The sequence below is a fragment of the Hermetia illucens genome, chromosome 1, assembly GCF_905115235.1.
Source record: "Hermetia illucens chromosome 1, iHerIll2.2.curated.20191125, whole genome shotgun sequence".
Lineage (NCBI taxonomy): Eukaryota > Metazoa > Arthropoda > Insecta > Diptera > Stratiomyidae > Hermetia > Hermetia illucens.
In genome coordinates this window covers 152,059,902-152,073,286 of record NC_051849.1, presented here as the reverse complement: position 1 = coordinate 152,073,286, position 13,385 = coordinate 152,059,902, and the positions used below count along the sequence as shown (strand labels likewise).

Genomic DNA, 13,385 nt, shown 5'->3' with positions numbered 1-13,385 from the left:
ATTTCTTTTAAGGCGATAAGTGCCCAGATCTAATGTTTTGCAATAGTTTTTGCACGAGTGTGCGTACGGAATAGATTTGGTATACAAGAAAAAAGTCATCATTATTATAAGTGAAGCGACGAATATTAGACGATCTTTCAAGGCGAAACTTTGAACCTAATACATTGATGAATTTTAAGTTTTGAAAATATACACATATGTGCTTAGTACATAGGAAAACAGCAATAAAAATGCACGAGCTAAGCTTTTTCAACGACATGGCTGGTAAGAATTCCATAGAAGTCGCCTAGCTTCTTTAGATGACGTAATTCCACATGGGAGTATGTGTATTTATGATAGCATGCCACCAGTTTTCTATGCTCGGTCCGTGAAGGTCTTTTGGAGCAAAAAAACAACTCCTATGCGGATAGGCCGCAACCACTTTTTGCTGGCCACGATATGTTCCTGGCTTAAATAATTTGAATTCGTTAAGATAATCACCCCAACAGCTTAAACTTGTCATGGATGGCGGAAATTTGATTTTCAACCATATCATCTACATACGTCGATACGCCGAACTTCAATAATCTTCATCAATCAAACCCACCGGTGAATCCCCTTGGAAACCTTAACTGAAATACTGCCCACTTCTATCTACTTCCTTTTCCTCAAAAATCCTATGCACCAAAATGAATTACGCAGTTCTTTATAAAATACAGAATAAACGCAGCCTAGCTTACACTACTAATCGGAATTGCGCTATTTTGTATGCGAACAAACAGCACTAGCAAAGGTTTCATTAGTGTTAGAAGCATTATATACTTATCATTGTATTTTGCAGCATGCGTTTTTTCATTCGGCGTTTTTTGCGTGACCACATATGTATGTACATCCAAATATAAATGATGACTCATTTACAAGAGCATTCATCTATGCAAAGCTAAGCCATGTGGCTAACTTAAAATTGAAAATTAGACAAAACATATATGCAGCCCCCATTTGGAACAGAGGGAATAGTTTTCGATAAGAATTCATGTTTATTTTTTATCGGGATAAGCTTAGACACACGAAATTACTTCCAAATAATTTAAATCAGAACAACTGCTTTTGCAAAAAAAACTCAAAAACATTTCAAAGAAAACTTGTCGATTTATAGAAACATTTAATCAAAATAGTTATGAGCACAAAACTTATAATTAAATTGTTTGAAACTTGAGTATCTTCAGTATTAGGATAATATTAGATACTCAAGAAATAGTTATAGAACCATGGAGTAGGAGTGAAAGAGGAAAATGAACGACCCAGTCTAGCATGAACAGTGACTAAATCAGGCGGCTTTGTCTCTGCCATTTTGCTTTTTTTCTTTATGTTTAAAGCTTCAACAAAACCTGGTATTGAAATCCGTATTTAGCTAGGCATCCTATTCCCCAAATAGTCAAACCTAACCTTCAAAATAATGGAAAAATTTCATTAGAATTAACGCTGGTACAAGCTAGGCATTCTCTCAACTCTTCTTATTGCAGTGCCATAAAAACAAAAATTAAACTCAATTTTCATTAGAAGGGATGGAACACCGAAATCTAGCATCAATCCATGAGGCACATCGGTGTCTTATCTGCTTTGTTTAGCAGCATAGTGAACCAATGAAACGACAAATTTACAAAGTAATCAAAAGGACTTGTCAGTAAAAGCTCATATGACATGTTAGGCAACTCGGATATCATAGAAATTGGCCAAAAATATAGTTGGGATGATGATTAAAAGTGGATCGTCTTGCGGCACATTTCGTTCAGAAAATCCCTACAGAATCTAATAATCTATTCTGAGTTTTAGTGATGTTCAGGTAGGTCCTCATTATCATCTGCATATTTTCTTATTAGTACCAGCAATTCTGCAAACAATTATCTTCTTGTGAACTCACTTCAATAAAAATTAAAAATACACAAACTATTGTATAATAAATTCGAAGTTTTTCCAATTAACGTATATATCCAACTGTACGAAACAATTGTAACTGCATATGGCCGCTGCTGATTTATAGTCTCATAAGTTTCTGAGAAGTTTTCAATTTCGCTCCACAATTCTGTGCTGCATTATCGTATCTTAAGATTTTTCCCCCAACAATATCAGATAAGATAACGAAGATAGCAGTTTACACAAAATAATAACCTACAAATAAGTAGTGAATTAGCGAAATGACGTATAGATAGAGTAGTGCTAAGTAGAACTTTGAATATAATGTTTATAAGAAAAATTATTCAAATTGAAATGCCATGTGATTGAAAAATTTTTATTTTCCTTTATTATTTTTTTTACATTACACTCCTATCAACAAAACACAAAGTTCCCCACTTCTTCAAAAGGTAAATTGCAATCAAAAAATTCCTGTCAAAAGCGAATCTTTTACATTCAGTTATTTATAAAGTCTTCAAAATAATATCTCGAATCTCAGGCTCCTCAAAAGTGATTAAAGGAGTCCAATTATGCAATGGAATATATAAAAAATTCCAAGGATGAAATTTCGTTACTGACAAAAATAAGCCAGAAACAAACTTCATTCGTTATTTCATTCATTCATTCGTTCGAAGTGAAGTTCTACGTAAAGCCATGATGACTAATTATAATATAAACAGGATATCAGTTTTTCATTATATACATTTTCAAACCGTTGATTTCTTTTGGTTATTGTTCCCTCTCTCCCTCCTTTGGGTATTTTCAAAATTTGAAAGCCTATCAATCAAACAATCAGAATCCTCGATAAGAAGTTTAAGGATTGTATGTGATTGGCAATTGGATTTTAATAAAATAAAATGGGTACTGTATCTTTAAAAACTAAGTTTTCGGATTAGGCCTACACTTCACACTTGCAATTCCCATTCCGAAATATAAAAATCGCATACATCCTAAATTGCTTTCAAATGCAAATCTAAAATAGTGTTGCAAAAATTAATGAAAAGAGAGAGGCAACAATAACCGAAACTATAATAATCTCCTTGGAACAGATAAACAACATTATCACCAATAAAATTTTTTAACTGCTCTGTTCATACATATATTGAATGATATAATCATTTAAGCCAGGAATAGATTTTAACCAGTTTCACCTTCATATCCTCAAAATATTTGGAATATGGAGAGAGATATGATTTCCTGTAATTAAATCAACATTAATAGAGGCATACTCGTAAATTTAGTTTTATTGTTAACCAAAAAACTGCATCTCCAGCTTCGAAATATGATAATGAGCACTTCACCGTTAAACACAACCGCCACTGGGGAAGTAGTTCTTGGTGACAAGGTGATTGCAGTGTCAAATCTATAATCTGCCCAGAATAACCGCACTAGAAAATTGATTAATTTTAAAATGCCTAGCAGTGAAGAACGAAATTTCCTCCAAAAATAAACCTCACAACCACGTTATTTTTGGATATCTTTCACTGGAAATTGTGCCATTCAAAAATCCTGCATAAGTAATATACAATCAATTCTATTGTTAAATGTCTTTCATTAGAAGAAAGGATACGGAAACCCAGACTACGGACCTGGATACCAGGAAGCATGGACAAATTTCGCTAACATCTAGAATAGGGAAACGAGCTATGGGAATTCGCATGTGTTTAACGACAAACTGACATAAACAGTCAAATTTGCTGGCTGTGAATAACTATTTCTACCCTAAAGTATGATATATAGTAATTCAACATATTCTCCAACACCTGAAAATCCTACAGTTTGCGAAGAATATAAGGAGAAGTACGCAAAAAAACCAAAGTAGGTGTTCGAATTGTTAAGCTAAAGATGTGGGATACGAGGCTAAATTATACATCGCAGAAAAGTATTTTTAATAATCTTGGAGACAAACTACTTGAGCATTTATGGATAATACTTATCTCCGATATTCAGGAATAAAACAATTTTATCCTCAACTAGTAAAATTAAATGCAGTTGCATTTATTGCTTATACCCTTCAGATCATTCCGTATCTTCTTCATGAGAAATGTTTTTTTTTGTTTTCTAGCTGTACTCAGCCTTTTAAAGTACCTAAGTAAAACAGCTTGATGTTATCCCCCCACCCACACAAAAAAAATCAAGAGCAGCAAATGCACAAATTCTGCATTATTTAATGAAAATATTGTCCAAAACGATTTGCACTTGGGTAATTCCAACATGTATATATTCGGATTACTGTTGGAAAGAGAAGAAAAAAGTAAGTAAACAAATATATATAGCCATAAATATGACCCAAATATATAGTATCTGAGTAGACATCTTTCCGGGCAATACAATAATGTCTCCAGATATGCTAAGTTTACCGATATCTTCTCGACTCATATATTGTAAAGTAAATGGCAAATTTCAAAAAATTTAGACACGTCAAACTTTTTTTTGGAGATTTATCCCAGAATTAACTATGTCTTCATAATGTTTATTCAAACTTTCAATAAAACAAACTTCAATTCCGGCATAGTTAACAAGCACAATGCTTCTCTCTATATTGAAAGGAATGATTCAAACACCGGAGTTCGACTCCTGATCCCATCTAATAAAAAATGTCTAACAATATATATTCGCGAAAGTAATTTAAAAACAAGACAAACCAAAACCAGGATGATAGTCAAAGTTTTAATACTCCCCATTACCAATGACGAATTCAAAATTCAAATCCACCATGAAATAGTGCACTTTAAAAAGTTCAGGCCTAGATTTAAAAAGATCCTTTGGTGACAGACAGAATCAAATAGACATTGATACGAAATCAAGGATCGAATTCATTAGAATAAAACGAGAGAAAATTAAGAAAAGCCCAATGTGCATCTAATGATGGTGGAGAAACCATCGGAATAACGCGGCTAAAATATATACATGGCTGCCCCTTAATTCAACAGTGTTGTAATTTTCACGATAGCTCGCCAACTATACAACTGATAAAGGTACAAGAAGATCAGGTGAAATATAGGTCTCTAGAGTTTGCTAAATACGATACCTTTTCAGGAGTATCTGAGAAACTTTACCGCCAATATTAAACAATCATAAAAAATGCTTCAAAGTTCGCTTTTATAGAGATGTAAAAGAAAACATAAAATCTTGAGATTTTTATCGAGCTGACAATTAGCTCTACCAACTGCAAAAATTGCTTGAAACAAACAGCAATGTGCGCCATATTGAATTTGTGGTTTTTCACTTTCACAACAATTTTTGACACCTGTATCTGTAGTATTAATCAATCTTTTAAACGTTTTTTTTCTAAATTTAACTGAGAAATATAACAAATAAATGATGAGCTGACAATGTCGAGACTCACTTTTCCCCATTTATGTTGCTTTTTTGAAACTGCTCAATATTTTGCAAAAATATTTTTTCCTACATTCGAAAAGATTGAGATTTTGAGATTTTTCAAAGATGATTTGATGAAAGCTTGACACCGAAGGAAAAGAATAAACTACTAGGAGAAAACGAACAGAAAGAAGCGATTGCGGGTATACGAGACAAGTTCGTAAAAAAACCCAGACTAGACAAAAGTTGCTTTGGCCCACTCCTATGTAATTTCAATTTCCCCATAAAGTTAGAAAGAAAATGAGCGTAAAAATACACAATGTTTTGAAGTAGTTTTCTGGACTGTGAACAATAACTCTAATCTGTTCAAGACTTTTAAAATCACATACGTTGCAAAATTACCAAGAGAGGATAATAAGCAAAAGCCCAAACATCAAAACACTAATTACCAATAAAAACAGATTACCGTCGTCTTTGAGTCGTCTGTTCCTTGTAGTCGCCTCTGACTGTTCGCTTTGATAAGCCGCAAGAGATGCAAAACGCATATCCTTAAAAGTGGAATGAAAAACTAACGAAATCGACCAATAAACGAAAACGATGTGCCCTAGGATTCGCTTAGTCCTGCATGTGATGCAGACAAAGTTGCTATATTTTCATACGGTGAATTGAATAGTTTATAGGATTTCACAAATAAGGTGTGACAAAAAATGTGCTACCCAGAACTGTATTTTATAGCTAACCAAACTCCCGCTAAGTTATGCAACCAAATTTAACATATATTTTAGCACAAGACGATACATCACAAAGAGTTATTTTGGCTTCTAAAAATTCTTCTTGCTAAAGTTAAATCCCATTCATTTCCGATTATATATCTAGGAATCCGCCAAGGCAATACTCTTTTGTTGCACCTATGAAACGCAACCTTGTATCTCGGAAGAACTTAGTTGATATCATCGACATGGAGAATGAAAGTGAATGAACTCAAAAATTACAAATTACTCTAGTACTTAAAGGAGTAGGACTTTGAAATTACCGAAGTGGTAGCGACATGAGCTTTGCGATCTGGACCTCATACCCTAAGTTTGATTCCCAGTTGTGATTGTCTAAAGCGAAAAAATATCTATCCCTAGAGTCCTCAGTACTAGAACTGCGATTCCTCCTGTCAAAAAACGGGAGACGAGTCTGGTTTTACAAATGATTATATGTGGAGATAGCGCGTTCCAATTAGTTTTTCTCACAAGCCACTGAAGCGACCAATACAAATCGCTTCCACTCTAATGCAGTTCAAAATATTTAGTGGAGTAGTAAAATTTGCATTTTATTCAAATTTTGTGTATTTTTTGTTTCTCTGGGCTGAAGAAGATAAAAAAATACCACGTCCAGATTTGTAATCGTAAACACTAATAATTTAAAAACAAAAATCAACCCAATAATAATTTCCGATAAAAATATATAGCATCTAAAATGTTGCCTCTGCCTTGAAGGACTACTTCATCTACTTTTTGAAATTTAAATAGTGTGTAAGAGAGACAATTTCTAAAAAATTGGTTTAGTTGGGCATTAAGGGGATATGAGATGAAACGATGAACGAGGTGGTTGGCGCATCGGTTTCGCGATCCGGACCTGGTTCCCTGGGTTCGAATCCCGGTCACAGTGGTGGATATTTGTCTAAAGAGAGTAAGATATGTAGTACAATGAGTATACTTATCGCTTGGGACCGATTACTATTTAACAAAAAAAGTAAATGGGAACAACTAAGTAATTTTTCTAGGGACAGGGCAGCTAAGAACTGACCATAATGGTATCGCCCGATATCTTCTACAGGGACGACATGTCTATGAGTCAATCAAAATGGAAGAAATAATAGATGTAACAGGTATCGAGCATGCCGCTCTTAGGACAGCGTCTAAAGAGTTGCCTCTGATAAAAGATAAAATAAATTATATTTTTAATGAAATTCATTCTTATATTGCAACTCAAAAAGGAGTTTTTTACGTCTCCAACTAAAAAACGGCCCCGAGATGTAAAGATTGAAAAGCGACGTAAACCACTAAAAATCGGTTACGAGTAATTTTCAACAGAGCCAGACACCTGAAACTTTCTTTTAAGATTAGAATTAAACAAAGATATTTCTACTCGGATCTTCTCTTAAACCAGAAAGTTTCTTATGTCTTGAATTGCTTTGACTACAATTTCAAAGAGGCCGATGGCAAATATTGGATTGGACTGAGTGGCACAACTCAACTGTCAGCGAATAGGTTAAGGCCCACATAACAACAAGAACCTAAGCTAATATTTTGAATTTTTAAATATTAGTGTTCCGACAATTTCCGTAACAGATCCAGGAGGATCTGATAATTCCAATTGGTAATAGCTTAGCGGCACTAAGACTTGACAATTTCAATTGATGCTGTCAACAGTCTCACGAATAGCCTTCTGAATCCGATATGAAAAACACACCCTATTTCAGCCGCTTATAATGAATAGTTCTAGAAATAATAGAAGATTTGACAAGAATCCCAATGTTGAGGAAGTACTGGAAAATTCAAACGAATAGGTTCACTTGAACACAGTTATTAGACGACAGCAAAAACTTTATAGCTGTCATTCAGGTTTGAGGATAAGATGTAAAGCGTGAACAATTTTCTCAAGAAGATAGGCATCTACTAACCCAGCATCTAATTTTTAATAGAATAAATGAATGTTTTTCGAAAGATTTTAATAGAATGTGAACATCGTATAGATTTCGAATAACTTAGATGTTATTAAAAATTAATTAATATGGAATTAGACAGTTCAATTGAAAATGTAGTGCTTCCATTTCCAGGGAGTACTTATTGCATTTGTTACTTGAATCTTAATAAAACGTTGTGGATAAATGAAGGACAATATATAATTGTTTCATAAAGAAAAGTTTGACTTACCTTATGACTCGTAATGTGTTCGCTCTTATCGCAAAATTATTTCTGTATGTTCCAAGTATATCCGTTTCTTTGTTTGGTTGTTGTTTCCCAATTTGATGTTTTTTTTCGTTAAATTGAAATTTGGTTTTTTAACTTTATAACGTGATTCCGAAAAGTGTACTTTTACAAGGTGATTTTTTTTTCTTATAAATTTTTTATGATCCAAAACAGATTTTGATAAAGAATTTTATTTGTCAATGGGAAGATTAGGCATCTATTTGAATTTTGAAATTTCGATTCTTCTACCAGTCAGAATTTTTAAAGGAGAAAAAAGTATAATTTTTAAGCCCAAACAATCACCTTTTATCCAAAATTTTGAAGATTTCAAATTTTTAATCAAATTTTGACGTTATATGATTTTTTTGAATTTGTATTTTTTTAATGCAATCCACTTTCAATCCATTTTCGTGGAGTGTTAATTATTAATTGTTACTTATATATTTTCGCTGTAGAAATTTGCGTTGTTTCTTTCGTGTGGCATTCATTTGCAAAAGAATTGATTCACTTGCACTTTCCTCGGAAGAACTGCTGAATCAATTTTTCGTAGATGCAATTGCAGCTGAAGAACAAGACAAAACACCACTACTGTTTATCGTCGAAAAATCAAGGAAAACAAAAGTCTTGCGTCTTTTTCATTTTCACAAACTTTTAGCATTATTATATCAATTTTTTGTCCAATTTATAAAATGTTTTTATTTTTTTCAGAAAATTTTCAAAATTCGATTTAATTGTAAACACTCACTTGTAACTTCTGGGTTTTAAAATTTTTAATGAAAACATTTTAACCTTTAAAAGAAGAGATAAACCATGTTATAGAAATTTCGAGTGAAATACTTTTCTGTCGCGGAAGTTATAGTGCCAAGGGTTGTTCGGATTTTCAGGAGTTAATATCTTGGTCGCAGAACCAGCCGAATTGCGATGCCTTATTATTAGGTTTGAACATATCCCTATATGAAAGGTTTTGCATATAGCACGGAATATTCTAAGGATGGAACCACCTGAATTCAATTAAGTAAATTCCAAGAAAAGTAGCTAGTGTAAAAGAGTAGAAGCTACATATTTAGTCCAGCAGGTATTCCGGAAAACGTCAGTGATTTTCAAAATATGTTTACATGGCGTTGGTAGTTTTAAGCACATTTTTGCCATGTCCAATAAACAAACTCAGAGATACCGTAAATCCAATTCAAGTACCAGAACATAAACAGCCCTTTTTTTGAGTGCATAACTCTGGAAGATTTTAGATAGATTGGATTCAGGTGTATAGGTCACATCGCTGGGAAGCAACCAAATAAAAGAGCCAGGATCAACAAAATAGCACAGGGTTAAAGTGGAGGAAGCTGAAATATATGTAGTTTAGGTACAATGTCATCCCAAACAATTTTCCTTAGTTTGCTTAAAGCAAGACCTCTTGTTTGTCATTCCTATTTGCGAAGAGCGGATGCTTGGAGTGGACACGGCTCATTTGGAACTCACTTATCACCTACATACTCCCCAATCTAATCTCGTATCTGAACTTTTTCCCGCTGTCCATCGAATCCTAATAATAGAGCATTATACCCTGTCTGCGAAATATTGTCTAGAGTGGCGGTTGCTAAATGAGAAAGGCACAATATCGCGAAGCGAATCAGTAACTAGTCCGCCAATCTATCTGATAAGTACATTATCGTATCATACGATATTTGCCTTGATTTACTATCAGATGTGAATGTATTTTCCTTTAAAATTAGAGACGCAGCGTGAATTTGGGATCTAGATCAAAAGGAGCAAAGTGTGCGTGTGATTAGATCGTGGCCTCGCTGTTTTTACAATTATTCAGCGAACTGGGAATTCCCTCGTGATTTTGTGAAGAGGTGTGGGTGGTCCAAGAAGTTAGAAAAAGGCGGACTCATGAAAATTTCTCGGGTGCAATTAAGCAATTTTGAAAGTAATTGCATTGATCAATATCACGGGAAAACTTTGAGCTAATTAAGTTTAAGTGATGTGTGTGGAGCCCAAGGCTCTTTTGACTATTGGAGCTAAAGTCACTTGTGGATGTGATTTCTTATTTTTATTTCCTATCTTGAGTCCGTTCTGATTTACTCCACCCAACAACTTCACAAAACAGGAACAAACATTTTTGGGCGACCTAAATCTTCTTATCTTAAACTTTTTGGCTTAAATTCGGAAAGATTTAAGTTTGCATCGGTCCAGTTACTAGCGCCCGGGGGTACTCTAACCGAAATTCATCCAGAACTGCATATCACTCTCACGTAATAAGGCGAAAACCCAATGCAGACCATCGCAAAAAGGCTAAGCAAATTCGCGGTCGCAGTAATCCCTGATCTCGACCGCGCACTAGCGCGCATCGGGCAATCCTCAGCACTATTGGCATCCTTCCGGTAGAAAAGTAAAACTCGAACGAGGCATTTTGGCACAGATATTCGGCAACTGCCAGCATTTCCGGTCTCAAGTACTGAACATTTCACAGATTTTCTTTTCTTGCATTTGGGGATCAGTCGACACATCGCGGTTCCTCACTCGAGAGGGTAGTTCGCACTGTAAATTTTCCACGGTCGCACATAACTCTCCGGCGCATATATGAATCCAGGGTGCATCCGGGGGTGCATTCGAACTCTCAGGATGTCCTCGCGCGGGGCCTGGAGACTGCGTTTCTCACTGAAAGGTCCAGCAACTGCTCGGCAACGGCACTGCACAGAACTCGCAAACTGCTCGCCTGCATCCGACAGGGAAGAATTGAGTGTTACTGGGTAAGAGGAGGACCTCGCACAGCTCGCATACCGCGCACTTCTCAATGCACTTCCGCCACTTTTGGGCAGTGAACAACTGAACTTGGATATTTGCGCGAAATGCGAATAACACACCAAACACACTACGCCGATTGCCGAAACTCGCTAGAAGCTAGAACTCGATGCGATTTGCTTTTTTTCGCCAAGTGCAACTCGCGCTATGCAAACTGGGAAGAGCCCGCGAAAACAGATGAGCCGCGAAAGTGGAGCTGGGAACAGACTTGCGGAAAGGAGCCCGGTCAGTGCTGGCCGAGGCGCAATAGTCTCCCTTCACCGCCAAATGCAATTCGCGGATTTCACTGAGACTTGCAAAACAGGGCGCACCGTTCAACTATGCTCGACTTCCTTTTGCGGATCTTCCTGCTGCTGTGGGAACTGTGTACTGAAAACTCTCGGGGTTCAGGTTGTTTATTCGCGGATTATTTTTACTTATTTTTTACTGAGTGAAAACAAGATGAAACAAAATAAAGTAGTATATAATAATAATATTAGATTTTTTGTTATTATGTTCAAGTGCACGCTCCAAGCACCTCCAAAACCTAGGGCCGAATAGACAAACATGAATTTAGAGAGCTGCGTTTTTCGGCCCAGCACTGCCGAAAATGCGATAGAGGAAGATGGGGCGATAGCATAAAATGCGTGTGAATGAAAAACACGTACACATCTACGTATATAGCAACTATATTCTGCCTCAATCTATAATACTCCATACACAATATAGAAATGCTTGTAATTCACCAAGTGGCTGTGTACGAATTTGCCGAAAATGAAGGCACAAGAGAGTGAGAGTATTGTTGAATTGAATGTGCCGTAGCGCCCGTCGCCGCACGCTGCTGCCGAGCTTCCGCCGCGGCCCCCGCGCACTGCGTTCCAGCAGGCCTGCCCGCTCGCAGCTCTCTTCGACGGGGAGCAGGCGGCGCAGGGGTCGCCAGAATCCTTCCATCCGCAAGGACCCTCCACGCCGGGCGCGCGGGGACGGGCGTTGCAGTGTCACTCGAGGCCCAGCACAAACGCACCCCCCGAGCCATGCCAACCATACTGGAAAAAAGCTCGCATGGAAACGAGGCAGCGGCAACGGGCTCGCCTCGCATGTAGTTTGCCATTCACAAGCCGCCGCGGCCTATGCCAGGCTTCCCCGAATCCGTGCGTTTTCGATCCACGCCAAGCAGCCAAAAAACGTATCAACGCAGCGCCGACCGCCGCCGTCCACACAGCAGCGCAACAACAAAAAGCCACCACGATTTTTTGACAACACACAGGCATGCGGCCTATGCTTTTTGCATGCTGCTGCCGCCGTCGCGCGGAGGCCTCGCCGCTGCGACGGTGACGATGGCCAAAAATCGCTAGAGAGGGACGGCAGCGGTCCACCAAACACCAACTTGCCACTCTCGCCTCGTTTGGCAATTCCCAATATCCCAATGCACAATGTGCCCGCGAAATGCTCGGCCGTCGCGCCCGCGAAACGAACCCACCGCCTGCTCCATGCACGCACGCATACACGTTCGGCCGTGGCATTTTTTCTAACCCTACCCTAAGCACGGCAACCATATCAAACACTATTTGCAAGAGTTACCACTCTTGGCGCGGAGCTGCGCGGTTGAGTGGAATCACTGGATGGCGAGAAATGGTATCGGCGATTACGGTCAATAGCTCATCGGGTTGTTAGCGATTTCAGCTTTGATTAGATGCATTTAATGCAATGTAACTGTGTAAAAAGTGTAAACTTGCGATACTGATTTATCTTCCTTTTATTCTTAGATAAATTGTGATTCACATCCCCCCCAGGCAGCTGAGAATGCCAATTACGATGAATAACAATTAAAATGAAGTAAACTGAGTTCACTGATTAATTTGGAACTTTATCTAATTTCGAATTATTGATAAAGAGAATTTGGCGGCATGTCTGTCTCAATTGGTCTCTTGATAAATTAATTAATTTTAATCTGAAATGAGGTATGATTTTAAAAAACAAAAAAATAGATAATAGAATCATTGGGGCTCCGAATATTGTACTAAAATCGCACTGTCAACCAAGAATTTATTTCTGCATTAGACAAATGAGCATAAAAAATAATATATATTTGGGTTTATTTTTATTCTGTCTTAAATAGTAGGTTTTGCTTAAAAAAGCCTCGCTAAAATCGATTTACTCCCTGTTTGTCTATTTGGCTGTCTGTTTGCCAATCTGTTGCTTTTGTTCTTTTTCATGTAAGGGAGTTTGGAACCACCCCTCTTGATCCACTGCGCCCCAGAACTATGAATTCACATTACATCCTGCGAGCGGGATATATTTCTACCTGCTTATTCCCGCGGACACATACTGTTCTTCGAATGCTCCTCCTGAATACAGCTCGTTGTGAAACTTATTCCATTCCATGCTTCT

The 13,385-nt window shown here is 37.1% G+C and overlaps 1 protein-coding gene across 4 annotated transcripts in view; it reads right to left on the bottom strand.

The window, feature by feature from the left end:
- The window catches only part of LOC119658453 (zinc finger protein chinmo), a 93,547-nt gene extending 81,150 nt beyond the window's left edge, over window positions 1-12,397 (bottom strand). The window contains exons 1-3 of one of the 4 annotated variants that reach the window (XM_038066038.1): window positions 11,327-11,535; window positions 8,959-9,002; window positions 8,178-8,861 (exon numbers count right to left, since the gene is read on the bottom strand). The gene's annotated coding sequence lies outside the window, so the exon portion shown is untranslated. Of the gene's footprint in view, window positions 1-8,177; window positions 9,003-10,674; window positions 11,536-11,662 lie in introns of those variants that run through there. The other 3 variants (XM_038065983.1, XM_038065903.1, XM_038066206.1) reach the window with 3 other exon arrangements.
- Window positions 12,398-13,385: the final 988 nt, after the last annotated feature.